Consider the following 14,099-nt stretch of genomic DNA (forward strand, 5'->3'; position numbering starts at 1 on the left):
CTAGAACCCGGTGTGCCGGCACCGCAAGGTGGAGAATTAGTCTGTTAAGCCACGGCGCCGGCCATCACTGGCATATCAATTGATGTAGGAGCCTGTGCTGTGACGTGGTGGTTATGCCTCTGCCTGCAGTGCCAGCATCCCATATGGTCACGTGTTCGTGTCCTGTCTGCTCTTCTGATCCAGCTCCCTGCTAATGTGCCTGGGAAAGCAGTAAGCGCTTGGGTCCCTGCAACACATGGGAGACCCAGAAGAAGCTCTTGGTTCCTGGCTTTGGATCAGCCTAGCTCTGGTTGTTGTAGCCATTTGGGGGAGTGAACCAGGGAATGGAAGACCTTTCTGTCTGTCTCTCCCTCTCTCTGTAACTCTACCTCTCAAAATAAATCCATTCCTTCCCAAAGACTTACTTTCCTAATTATGTTTGTCTAAGGGCATTCTATAAATTGGTTTGCAACCCTGAGTACAAACCTATGGGGAAAACTGATAAGATGCAAAAAGTTGTCTCCCTTATTATTATTATTATTATTTGACAGGCAGAGTTAGACAGTGAGAGAGAGAGAGAGACAGAGAGAAAGGTCTTCCTTCCGTTGGTTTACCCGCCCCCAAATGGCTGCTATGGCTGGCGCCCTGCGCTGATCCGAAGCCAGGAGCCAGGTGCCTCCTCCTGGTCTCCTATGCGGGTGCAGGGTCCAAGCACTTGGGCCATCCTCCACTGCCTTCCTGGGCCACAGCAGGGAGCTGGACTGGAAGAGGAGCAACCGGGACAGAACCAGCGCCCCAACCAGGACTAGAACCTGGGGTGCTGGCGCCACAGGTGGAGGATTAGCCCAGTGAGCCATGGCGTTGGCCTCTCTTACTTTGTTAGTTCTTCTTAGGAGCCAGAAAAGGGATAAAGGTTAAGAATTCTGATGGTATTAAAATCAAGCAGATGATTTCAAGAGACTGAGAACTGCAAATGGTTGTGTGAATCTCTGTCTTGAGCAGGTGGATGAGCCTGGGAGCCTGGGAGCCCTCCCCAGTGTGGTCCCTTGACTCCTCTATGTGACTGCGGGATGTGCAGAGGGAGGGAGAGGGGTCAGAACATACAGGGCACAGGCAGAGCTGCTGGGCTGCTCTGTCTGAACTTGAACATGGAGAATGTTTTCTGGACATCTAGTTTGGGAACAAGAGTCTAACCTCCTCATTCGCTCTTGGATCAGGCCCTGAGAGAGCTGGGACCAAACTCAGGAGTTTGTGTGAGCCACATGCTTTTCTGGAACCTACCAGGCGCTGCTCTTGGGGCCTGGCCTCATTGTGCTCCCCTTCACCACACAGCCTCTCCATGCTGGTCTCTCGCAGTGGCCAAAGTGGTCTTTGTGAAAAAATTAATGAACCCATGGGAGAGACAGAGAGAGAGAGAGAGAGAGAGAGAGAGAGAGAGAGAGGAGAGACAGAGATGCTGTCCACTGGTTCACTCCCCAAATGCAAGCAATAACTGGAGCTGGGCCACGCGGAAGCCAGGATCCAGGAGCTCGATTCAGGTCTTCTAAGTGGGTGACAGCTGTCACCTGCTGCTTTCCAGGGTCTGTGTTAGTAGGAAGCTGGAATCGGCAATGAAGCCAGGACCGGAATAGATTTTCCACCTGCTGGCTCAGTGGTTGGAGCTGGTCCAGGTCAAGGCCAGGAGCCTGGCGCCCCATCTGGGTCTCCCACCTGAGTGGCCAAGCACTCATGCCATCCTCTGCTGCTTTCCCAGGCACAGAAAGCATAGCAGCAGGGACTCAAACTGGCACTGCAGTACGAAGCAGATTTTTTTTTTTAAAGATTTATTTATTTGAAAGGCAGAGTTACACGGGGGGGGGGGGGGGCTTCCATCCTCTGTTTCACTCCCTAAATGGCCACAAGGAGCTGAGCCAGAAACTTCCAGAAACTTCCTCCGGGTTTCCCATGCGGGTGCAGGGACCCAAGGACTTGGGCCATCCTCTACTGCTTTCCCAGGCTACAGCAGAGAGCTGGATTGGAAGTGGAGCAGCTGGGACTCGAACTGATGTCCATATGGGATGCCGGTACTGCTGGCGGTGGCTTTACCTGCTATGCCACAGCGCGGCCCCAAGGATTGATTATTGATGACATTGTATTATTCACCAGATATTAATCACGGTACTAATATGATAATCAATAAACTGCCTTACTATAAATACTATGAAAGGCTCTTCCCTCCCCTGTAAGAAATCCTCCTCATATCTAAATTCAGGGCCCTCTTTGAACCCCTTTCAGACCCCCCATCAGCTATCTTGAACTACATCTCCCATTGTGCCACGGGAAAGTGGGCGGAACTCCTGCGTAGGTCGATGGGAACTCGAACCAATCCAATGCCAGAGCTCTCGCTCAGCGACCTATTGGCTCCAAGCAGAGGCGGGATTCCCAGTTGCTAGGTTGGTATCCTTTCCGGAAGTGGTTGTTGGCCACTGCAGGGCAACACCCCGGCGTCCCTAGAAGCGGGGAGCCGGGGTGGTGCTGGGGAAGCTGCACGGACACGGGAGCCATCGTCCAGAGCCTCCCGGGGTGGGGGAAAGGTGAGGGCCTCCCGGAGGGAGGGCCGGGGGCGGGGGAGTCGGGGCCGCGAGTGCGAGCGGGAAGCGAGGGAGGAGTGGAAGAGGAGCGGGCGGGCGGGTGTGCATCTGCTCCCAGCCCCGCCGCGGCCCGCCGGCGAGTGAGCCGCGCGCCGCGGGCCGAGCGCCGCGCGCGGCTGAGAGGGCGCCGGCAACCGTGCGAGCTGGCCGGGCGTTGGTTGGCGCTCCCGGGGAGCGTAGGAGGCCCGGCCCGGTGAGCCTCGCCGGAGCACCTCTCGGTGGGGAGCGCCCCCGCATCCCAACCCCGGGCTGGCCCAACTTGATGCCATCTTTCGGTCGGCTGGGGAAGTTGGAAAGTTTTTTCTGTTCTTTCCTTACTTTGGCTCAGAAGTCTGCCTCTCCATCAGGAGGCCCTGTGCTCGCTGGGCATCCTCGACGCCCCCTCCCCTCAGCACCTTGCAGCCCCTCCCGTCTGCTCCCCACACTCCCTCGCTAGGCCTAGCCGTGCTGCCCAGACTTGCGTCCAGAGCTCAGATGTGCCAGCCCTCCCCGACCCCCTGCATCTGCTCCTCTTGCGTTTCCTGGGAGGACTTCAGTCACTGAAACAGCCAAGGAATTCGTTCATCTATTATATGCGGCAAACATGTCCTGGCTTCTCGGCAGTGTGCTAGGTGGGTGCTTATGGGCAAGGCCTAGAAGTGAAGAGCTAATCCCCGCGTTCTGGCTGAAATGCTCTGGTTGCTCCCTCCTCCGCCTCTCACTATGTTGCATCAAGTAGTAAAATTATAATTTACTTATTTGTTTTCTTTTTAAAGATTTATACATTTATTTCAAAGTCAGAGTTATACAGACAGAGAAGGAGAGGCAGAGAGAGAGAGAGAGAGAGGTTGGTCAGTCTTCCATATGTTGGTTCACTCCTCAGTTGGCCGCAATGGCCGGAGTTGCGCCGATCTGAAGCCAGGAGCCAGGAGCTTTTTCTGGGTCTCCAGCGGAGGTGCAGGGGCCCAACGACTTGGGCCATCTTCTACTACCTTCCCAAGCCACAGCAGAGAGCTGGATTGGAAGTGAAGCATCTGGGACTAGAACTGCTGCCCATGTGGGATTTGTCACTGGAGGCAGCAGCTTTACTTGCTATGCCAAAGCACTGGGCATATTTTCATTTTATTTGAAAGGCTGGGGGCGGGGGTGGTGAGGGAAGAGAGCGAGAGACAGAAACAGAGAGACGCCAGCCTGCCAGTTCACTGTTCAAATAGCTACAGCATTCAGGGCTGGGCCAGGCTGAAGTCCGAATGCAAGAACCCCATGCAGGTCTCCTGTGAGGGTGGCAGGAACCCAACGAGTGCTTGGACCTTCATTCACTGTCTCCCCCAGGTGCCCGTTAGCGGGAAGCTGGCAGGCACTCTGATACGGACATGGTATCGCAAGTGGTGGATTAACCACTGGCATTCTGTTCTTCTGTCTCTACTACCCTGAAGTCCGGCTTCTCTGGTCCAGTCTCAAAGCCACCGCCTTAGCTCGTAATTTCTTGCCTGCGCCTTCAGAATAACTTTCCAAGTGGTCTTTCTGCCTCTGTTTTTGCCCCTTTAATTTTTTAAAGATTTATTTATTTGAAAGACAAAGTTAGATAGAGTGAAAGGTCTTCCATCCGCTGGTTCACTCCCCAAATGGCCACAATGGCTGGAGCTGCGCCGATCCGAAGCCAGGAGCCAGGAGCTTCTTCCGGGTCTCCCACATAGGTGCAGGGGCCCAAGGACTTGGGCCGCCTTCTACTGCTTTCCCAGGCCATAGCAGAGAGCTGGATCGGAAGTAGAGCAGCCGGTCTTGAACTGGTGCCCATATGGGATGCTGGCGCTTCAGGCCGGGGCTTTAACCCACTGTGCCACAGTGCCGGCCCCGTCTAATTCTTACACAGCTATTCACGGGTGTCTTTCTTTTCTCACTCTCACTTTTTAAAAGATTTATTTGTTTGAAAGACAGAGAGATCTTCCATCCGCTGGTTCACTCCCCAGATGGCCCCAACAGCCAGGGTGCACCAGTAGGAAGCTGGATCGGAGGCAGAGGAGCCAGGATACGAACCAGCGCCCATATGGGATGCTGGCATTGCAGAGAGCAGCTTAACCTGCTATGGCACAGCATCAGCCCCAGAATTGTCTTTCTGAATTGCGAGTTTGTCCTACCAGTCTGCTCTTGAAATCCTGCAGGACACAGCGTCAGTCTTTCCAAGCCCTTTGTCATGTGTCCCTGGCTTCCATTCTGGAGTTCCCTCTTTCCACTGTCACTTGCACTCTGGCTGTATCAGAGTAATGAAACCTCAGGCTCTGGACTCAGATAGATGAATTCTGTTGCAGCTGTGAAACCTTGGGAAAGTTGCTATTTTTTTTTTTTTTAAAGAAAGATTTATTTATATGGTTGAAAGAGAGGGAGAGGGGGAGAGAGAGAAAGAAAGCTTCCATCTGCTGGGTCATTCTCCAGTGGCCACAACAGTCAGGGCTGGGCCAGGCCAAAGCCAGGAGCCAGGAACTCCATCCTGTGCTCCTACATGGGTGGCATGGATGGGACACTTGGGCCAGCAGGGAGCTGGACTGGATGTAGAGTAGCTGGGACTGGAACTTGTACTCCAATATGGGATGCTGGCAGCAGCTTAACCCAGAGTGCCATAGCACTGACTCCTGATACGAGGTAGTTGAATGTCTGGGTGGCCTTAACTTGTAGTCTCTGTTGCTGGAACTGTCCTCTTGAGCAACAAAGGACAAGCCCTTTAATTAATTAATTAATTAATTTGAAAGGCAGAGTTATACAGAGAGGCAGAGGCAGAGAGAGAGAGAGAGAGGTCTTCCATCTGCTGGTTCACTCCCCAGATGGCTGCAACAGCCAGAGCTGCCCCGATCCAAAGCCAGGAGCCAGGAGCATCTTCTAGGTTTCCCTTGGATGCAGGGGCCTAAGGACTTGGGCCATCTTCTACTGCTTTCCAAGGCCATAGCAGAGAGCTGGATCGGAAATGCAGTAGCTGGGACTCAAACCGGCACCCATATGGGATGCCAGCACTGCAGGCTGTGGCTTTACCAGCTATGCCACAGCGCCAGCCCCACAAACCCTTTAAATATGTGAGTAATAATAATCATAACATCTAACACCAAACTTACTATATGTATATATTTTAAGATTATTTATTTATTTGGAATGCAGAGTTACAGAGAGAGAGGGAGAGGGAGAGACAGAGAGAGAGATCTTCTATACGCTGTTCACTCTACAAGTGGCCAGGGAGCTGGATTGGAATTGGAGCAACTGGGACTCGAATTGGCACCCCCATGGGATGCTAGTGTCACAGGCTATGTCACAGAACCAGCCACTATATATATATTATTTATTTTATTTATTGGAAAGCAGAATTAGAGATCTTCCATCTGTTTGTTTACTCCCCAGATGGCTGCAGTAGCCATTGTTGGGCAAGGCCAGATCCAGCCAGGAGCTTCAACCAGGTCTCCCACGTGGGTGGCAAGGGCCCAAACACTTGGTTTGTCCTTCACTGCTTTTTCCAGGTGTGTTAGCAGGGAGCTGGATTGGAAGTGGAGCAGCTGGGACACAAACTGGCACCCATATGGGATGGTGGTATCACAGGTAGCAGCTTTACCTGCTGCACTAAAACACTGGCCCTCACTATGTGTTTTTCAAAAGAATTTATTTTTGTTTTATTTGAAAAGCAGAGAGAGGAAGAGAAACAAAGACCTTTCATCCACTGATTTACTCAAAGCCAGGACTGAGTTGGGGTTGAAACCAGGAGCTAGAAACTTGGTCTGGGTCTCCCATGTGGCTGGCAGGAGTCTAACTACTTAACCTGTCACCTGCTGGCTCCCAGGGTGTGCATTAGCAGGCAGCTGAATCAGAAGCAGAGGTGGCACTTGAAGCAGGCCCTCCCAGTGTGGGATGTGGGTGTCCTAAGTGACAGCTTACCTGCTGAGCCAAGTGCTTGCCCTGAGGTCCTACAGTGCTTGTTTATGTATATAGCACATATACTACCATATACACAACATATGAGAATATGGGGATTATGTACATCATATATATACACACACACACATATATATGTATATATATATATTTATATATTTATATATAATTAATTTCAAGGGCATAGTGAAGAGAGAGAGGGGGAAGAGAGAAAGAAACCTTTTATCTGTTGGTTCACTCCCCAAATGGCTGCAACAGCCAGGGCTAGTCCAGGCCAAAGCCAGGAACCAAGAACTCCAACCAGATCTTCCATGTGGGGGAGGGGGGACTTAAATATTTGAGGCAACATCTGCTGCCTTCCAGGTGAATTAGCGGAGAGCTTAATTGGAAGCACAGCAGCCAGCACTCTAATACGGGATGTGGGCATCCCAACTGGTGGCTTAACCTGTTGGGCCACAACCATGCTGTATTTTAATAAGCTCTTTACATGTTTTGAAACCATATAACCCTCACAACACTTTGAGATAGACATTGTTCTGCCCATTTTAGAGATGAGAAATCTGGACTAACTTGCCCAGCTTGTAAGGTGCAGAGCAGGGATTCAAAGCCAAGTGTGTTCTAAAACCTGTGCTCATTTACAACTCTCTCTCTCTTTTTTTAAACTATCTTTTGCTGCTGCTGCTGCTGCTGCTTCTTCTTTTTTTTTAAGATTTTTCTTATTTTATTTGAGAGGTAGAGTAACAGAGAGTGAGAGGGAGAGACAGAAAGGTCTTCCTTCTGTTGATTCACTTCCCAAATGGCTGCAACGTCAAGAGCTGCGCTGATCTGAAGCCAGGAGCCAGGAGCTTCTTCCTGGTCTCCCATGTGGTTGCAGGGGCCCAAGCACTTGGGCCATCTTCTACTGCTTTCCCAGGCCACAACAGAGAGCTGGATTGGAAATGGATCACCTAGGACTAGAACTAGCACCCATTGGGATGCCAGTGCCGCAGGCGGAGGATTAACCTACTGCACCACGGCGCTGGCCCCTATAACTCTCTTAACTTCTCTGGGACTCTACCTTTTCTGTAATGCCCTCTCCAGTAAATCTTTTTTTTTTTTTTTTTTTAAGATTTATATTTTAAAGTCAGAGTTACACAGAGAGAGGAGAGGCAGAGAGAAAAAGAGAGGTCTTCCATCTGTTGGTTCACTCCCCAATTGGCCCCAACGACTGGAGCTGTGCTGATCTGAAGCCAGGAGCCAGGAGCTTCTTCTGGGTCTCCCACATGGACCTGTGCCTTCTGCTGCTTTCCCAGGCCATAGCGGAGAGCTTGATTAGAAGTGGAGCAGCCAGGACTCAAACCAGCGCCTATAGGTGATGCCGGCACTGCAGATGGTGGCTTTACCCACTATACCACAGTGCTGGCCTCCAGTAAATTCTTTTCAAAATTTATTTATTTGAGAGACAGAGAAAGACCATTAGACAGACATAGAGTGATATGTCTGTTGGATCATTCCTCAAATGCCTGCAATGGCTCTGGGCCATAGAAGCCAGGAGCTAGGAGCTCAATCCAGGTCTTCCATATGGGTGGCAGAGACCCAGCTACTTGTGTCATTATCTGCTGCCTCCTAGGTGCGCATTAGCAGGGAGCAGGAATTGGGAGCAGAGCCAGGTCAAGAATCCAGGCACTGTGATATGGGGTGCTCGTATTTTTAACCACTGGGCCAGAAGTCCACCTCCAGTAAATATTTTCTTTGGTGGATATTCCTATTCTTCTTGGAACAGGGTGGAAGAAATAAATATATAGGGAACCCTAATTGTGCATGTAAGTATTTGTGCTCTCTGTGTGCAGAACTCTGGCTGTGCTGCCCACATAGAGGGTGCTCATGGGAAAGTAGGCTCAGTGTTGAAGGACTGGGCAGCAGTGGTATATATTGAATGTGAGGGACCTGGGAGTGCTCAGGTTGGAGTAGAGAAGCCTCAGCTTCTCTCCATAGATTCAAAGGCCAGAAATTGACAAATTAGGGCCATCTTCTGTTGCTTTCCCAAGTGCATTAGCAGGGAGCGGGACCAGAAGTGGAGCAACTACGATAGTAACTGGCAATCATATTGGCTACTGGTGTTGGGGGTGACCACTTAACCCACTGCACCACAATGCTGGCTCCAATGTAGGGAAAGCTTTTTGGAAACTGATTATGATTTTTTTTTTTTTTTTAACAGTCATCAACTGAAGTTCTTCATTTTATGTACAGAGAGCTGGCATGACTTTCCAAGAGTTAGTATGACTTCCCATAGCACTGATGTCTTGGAGGATCCATTCAAGGAAATGACTTAGTCAAAAATATGGAACACGGCCGGCGCTGCGGCTCACTAGGCTAATCCTCTGCCTTGCAGCGCCGGCACACCGGGTTCTAGTCCCGGTCAGGGCACCGATCCTGTCCCGGTTGCCCCTCTTCCAGGCCAGCTCTCTGCTGTGGCCAGGGAGTGCAGTGGAGGATGGCCCAAGTCCTTGGGCCCTGCACCCCATGGGAGACCAGGATAAGCACCTGGCTCCTGCCATCGGATCAGCGCAGTGCGCCGGCCGCAGCGCGCTACCGCGGCGGCCATTGGAGGGTGAACCAACGGCAAAAGGAAGACCCTTCTCTGTCTCTCTCTCTCACTGTCCACTCTGCCTGTCAAAAAAAAAAAAAAATGGAACGCTTCACGAATTTGCGTATCATCCTTGCGCAGGGGCCATGCTAATCTTCTCTGTATCGTTCCAATTTTAGTATATGTGCTGCCGAAGCGAGCACTGATTATGATTTAATATTGGGAAAACCTTGAAGGATTATTGAACTCCATGGAATTGGCAATAACCTCAGTAATACTAGCTGGATTTATTTAATATTTACTTTATAGCAGACTGTGCTAGGTCCTTTTCAAATATTATCTTGTTTCACCCTCCAGCAGCCTTTTGAGGTAAATTATGATGGTTTGAATTACACACATGAGGATGTGTAGGCTTGGACAGCTGGTAAGTGAGGGAGCTCGGCTTTGAATCCAGGGTTGCTATTCCCAAAGCTGTGCTTTGACCACTGTGCTGTCACTTAAAGCATGGAGATGGAAAATTTAGCATGGGAAGGGAGGCTGGTCCCAAGCTACTTGGGCTTCTGCAGCTCCTGATGCTCCTTGGGTCTGTGTTAGCAATTCATAATGGTAACCGAGCTCCTACAGTTTACATAGATTTGTTTTAGGCTTGGTTGGACAATTCGAGAGGAGAAGGGATGGCTCTCAGAAGATTGTGGTTTGAGAGGAGAGGTGGGAAACGTTCTCGTGGTAAAAGGTAATATGGAGAGACATATGCCTGTGAAATTGTGGACAGTGTGTCCTCCACGTGGAGCTGGTTCTGGGTGGACAGGAAAGGGTGAAGTTAGCTAAGGAGGCTTCCTTTTTTTTTCCTCCTGGGATTGGCAAGAGATGAGTGAGTGCAGTTGAATGACCTCTGTGCAACCTCTCCACAACTCAAAGGCTGATAGTGGTCTCTGGCCAGGTAGCAAGTGGATGTCAGCAGATTTCATCTCATCTCTGCTGGGAACTGCTCCCTGGAGACGATGTTGCAGGTTCTGAGGCATGTCTGGGGTGCCTTGATTGACTAGTGATGTCCCTGGTGGTTGCAGGCCTGGAGTAGAACAGCAGGGTACGTGCTGAATCTCATCTGAGGGCTGTGTCGTCGGCTTATCCTCTGTTGCCTTCCTCAGTTATCATCATTCCCTCTCCCCTGGACTCTCATGGTTTCTGGTTTCTTACCTCATTCCCTGCACCTACTCTTACTTTCTTCCTTCCAGTCTGACTTCCTTTCTAGTCTGTATTCTTTTTTTTTTTTTTTTTTTAATTTGACAGAGTTATAGACAGTGAGAGAGAGAGACAGAGAGAGAGAGAGGTCTTCTTTCCCTTGGTTCACTCCCCAAATGGCTGCTACGGCTGGCGCTGCGCCAATCCGAAGCCAGGAGCCAGGTGCTCCCTCCCGTTCTCCCATGCGGGTGCAGGGCCCAAGCACTTGGGCCATCCTCCGCTGCTCTCCTGGGCCACAGCAGAGAACAGGACTGGAAGAGGAGCAACCGGGACTAGAACCATATGGGATGTCGGTGCTGCAGGCAGAGGATTAACCTAGTGCGCCACGGCGCCGGCCCCTAGTCTGTATTCTTTCTCTGTATTTTCTCAATGGCTACCAGATGGATTTTTTTTTCCCCAGATGTGTATCTGGGAACACCCACTCCTGGCTTCTGGTCTCTTAGGAAAAAGGTGAAGTCTTCAGCATGGGCTGGCTCCCACTACCCCTCAGCCTCGTCCCCAGTTATTATTCTTGCTTGGTGGTGTTTTCTGTTGAAGGGCCTTTGCACGTGCTGCACCCTCTGTTGGAATGTGTTTTCCTTCTCTGTCTACTTCAGTTCCCAGCAGACACAATGTCTGCTCAGGCTCACTTCCTCCAGAGTTCTTGCCTTGTTTTAATTACACATTCATCTAGGATGGTTTGGTTGGTCGCAGTCCTCACTAGACTGAAGTTCCCGAGAAGTGACACAGAATCTGTTGTTCATCACCATTGCGTCTCCAGTGCCTAGGAGTAAATCAGCTTGATGCTCAGCAGATACTTCCCGAGTGAGTCAGTGGTCTCTAGCAGCCATAAGAAATATGATTTCTCCTTCCACTCTCTTCTTTCCTGTAACTTCTTTTTTTTTTTTTTTTTTTTTTGACAGGCAGAGTGGACAGTGAGAGAGAGAGACAGAGAGAAAGGTCTTCCTTTTTGCCGTTGGTTCACCCTCCAATGGCCTCCGCGGTAGGCGCGCTGCGGCCGGCGTACCGCGCTGATCCGAAGCCAGGAGCCAGGTGCTTATCCTGGTCTCCCATGGGGTGCAGGGCCCAAGCACTTGGACCATCCTCCACTGCACTCCCTGGCCACAGCAGAGAGCTGGCCTGGAAGAGGGGCAACCGGGACAGGATCGGTGCCCCGACCGGGACTAGAACCCGGTGTGCCAGTGCCGCAAGGCGGAGGATTTGCCTGTTAAGCCACGGCGCCGGCCTCCTGTAATTTCTTGCCCTTTTGGCCCTGCCCTGGCCTATATCTTTTCTGAAGCTGGTTAAGGCAAAAGAGAGGGTGGAATTCAGCTCATCTGTATGTTTATTTTTCTGGAAGATTTGTTTGAAATTTGGATGACCCATGAATTTGGATTTTCCTGATTGTTCCTGAGCTTTCGGGAGTTGAATCGAGATCAGAGTGTGTATAGCTAATTGGAAGTTTTGCCACGAGGACAGGGATGGTGTGTGTCCCCTGCTTTCTGGGATGAGCTGTGCACAGGAATAGGTAACATTTCTCAAAGGCAGACTTGCTTGGATTCCCTTGCACGGTGCGTGTGCTCACGCTGATGCTGGGGCTGCCTTCAAATCCTCCCTGCCCAGGGATCTTCCTTTTTCTCTTTCTCTCTTCTAATTTAGAGGATTAAGGCTTCAGGTGATGTCTTCAGTTAGCAGGGCTGTGAGCCCCACCTGCTGCCCTGGCTGCTGGTTCTTTTCTGCTCAGCTCTTCAAAGAGGGTGGTGGCCGGGCCCTCTTGTACAGGCTTGAGCTCTGTGTCTCGGGATGCTACGGGCCCTCAGGTCGGGAGCAGATTTCCACTTCAACTCATGGCCTGCAGAGAAGAATCCTTCGCCCCTTGGTCTTTCCTTCCTGTTTGGAGGTGGCGCAGTGGGGATGAGAGGCAGAGTCTGGCTCTCTTCAGCTCTGGTAGACTGATCGAGGCAGCAGTGTCTGTGAGTCCTCAGGCAGGACACCTCTGTTGCCCGTCTCTCGGCTGTCATGGTACAGAGGGGGCCATGGGGCTGGCGCCGCAGCTCACTAGGCTAATCCTCCACCTGCGGCGCTGGCACCCTGGGTTCTAGTTCTGGTTGGGGCACCGGATTCTGTCCCGGTCGCTCCTCTTCCAGTCCAGCTCTCTGCTGTGGCCCAGGAGTGCAGTGGAGGATGGCCTAAGTGCTTGGGCCCTGCACCCGCATGGGAGACCAGGAGAAGCACCTGGCTCCTGGCTTCGGATCAGCGAGATGCGCCGGCCGCAGCACGCTGGCTGCAGTGGCCATTGGAGGGTGAACCAACGGTAAAGGAAGACCTTTCTCTTTGTCTCTCTCTCTCACTGTTCACGCTGCCTGTCAAAAAACAAAAACAAAAAACAAAAAACAAAAAACAAAAAACAAACAGAGGGGGCCATGGGAATGGTCCCCATGGGCTCGCTCTCTCTCTCTCTTTAAGAGTTATTTGAAAGACAGAGCGAGAGCAAGAGCGAGAGCGAGAGTGAGAGAGAGAGAGATCTTCATCCTCTGGGTCACTATCCAGATGGCTGCATCAGCCTGGCTGGGCCAGGCCAAACCTAGGAGCCTGGATCTCTATCTGTGTCTCCCACATGGTGGCAGAGACCCAAGCCCTCGGGCCATCTTCCACTGCTTTCCCAGGCGCATTGGCAGGGAGCTGGGTCAGAAGCAATGCAGCTGGGACCCTTATTGGCACTCTGGTATGGGATGTCAGTGTTGTAGGCAGAGGCTTAAACTGCTGGCCACAACACCAGACCGCAGGGGGTCCGTCTTATCTCTAGGGATCTTGGGGTGAATTCAGAGTCACCAGATGCAATCATTTTCCTAACATTCTGCCCAGGCCACATCCTGACCCCGTGGTGAAGCCGGGGTCTTGTAGTTGAACAGGGCTGTTCATGGTCACTGCTTTGGGCAGAGCGTTGGCAGCGTCTGACGGAACGGGGACGGGAGAGGTCAGGACTACCTCGTGCGGCCTGCCCTTGCTCTGCAGGGTGAGCTGTTGGGAGCAGGGCTGTTCACAGCAGCCATCTCACAGGGCAGCCCAGCCTTGTGTCACCAGGCCGTGCATGTTAAGGTGCTGCTGGACCAGGAGTGGGCAGAAGGGAGTAGATCTAGGGCAGCATGTCAAATGCAGAACTTGGTACTGCTCCATCCCTGGGGCTGGGAACCTTTCATTTGACCTGGACACCTCCTGTCTTAGGCACTTGGGCTTCTGCAACAAAATGCTGTGGACCCAATGACTCAAACCTGGAAAACTATTTTCTTATACTTTTGGAAGCCATGGGACCCAGGTTGAGGTCTGTTCCTGGTTCCTACCTGGCACATGAGTGCCTTCTTGTATTGTCCTCAGGTGGTGGAAAAAGAGCGTTCTGGTCTCTCTCTCTCTCTCTTTTTTTTTTTTTTTTTTTTTTTTTGACAGGCAGAGTGGATAGTGAGAGAGAGAGAGACAGAGAGAAAGGTCTTCCTTTTTGCTGTTGGTTCACCCTCCAATGGCCGCTGCGGCCGGCGCATCGCGCTGATGCGAAGCCAGGAGCCAGGTGCTTCTCCTGGTCTCCCATGCGGCTGCAGGGCCCAAGGACTTGGGCCATCCTCCACTGCCTTCCTGGGCCATAGCAGAGAGCTGGACTGGAAGAGGGCAACCAGGATAGAATCCGGCGCCCCAACCAGGACTAGAACCTGGTGTGCCAGTGCCGCAAGGCGGAGGATTAGCCTGTTAAGCCACGGCGCCGACCCTCTTTTTTTTTTTTTTTTTTTTGACAGGCAGAGTGGACAGTAAGAGAGAGACAGAGA

General features: G+C 51.6%; 1 protein-coding gene and 1 non-coding gene across 10 annotated transcripts in view; one reads left to right on the forward strand and one right to left on the reverse strand.

Annotated features, from left to right (window-relative positions):
• Positions 1-2,450: 2,450 nt before the first annotated feature.
• CEP164 (centrosomal protein 164) overlaps positions 2,451-14,099 on the forward strand; it is a 76,048-nt gene continuing 64,399 nt past the window's right edge. For 8 of the 9 annotated variants that reach the window (XM_062197094.1, XM_062197099.1, XM_062197096.1 and 5 more), the window contains exon 1: positions 2,451-2,552. The gene's annotated coding sequence lies outside the window, so the exon portion shown is untranslated. Of the gene's footprint in view, positions 2,553-3,125; positions 3,221-14,099 lie in introns of those variants that run through there. The other variant, XM_062197095.1, reaches the window with a different exon arrangement.
• LOC133764905 (U6 spliceosomal RNA) lies at positions 9,160-9,266 on the reverse strand. Its single transcript, XR_009866474.1, has one exon. It is a non-coding gene; the product is annotated as a U6 spliceosomal RNA (small nuclear RNA).

This window comes from Lepus europaeus, chromosome 7 (genome assembly GCF_033115175.1).
Source record: "Lepus europaeus isolate LE1 chromosome 7, mLepTim1.pri, whole genome shotgun sequence".
NCBI lineage: Eukaryota > Metazoa > Chordata > Mammalia > Lagomorpha > Leporidae > Lepus > Lepus europaeus.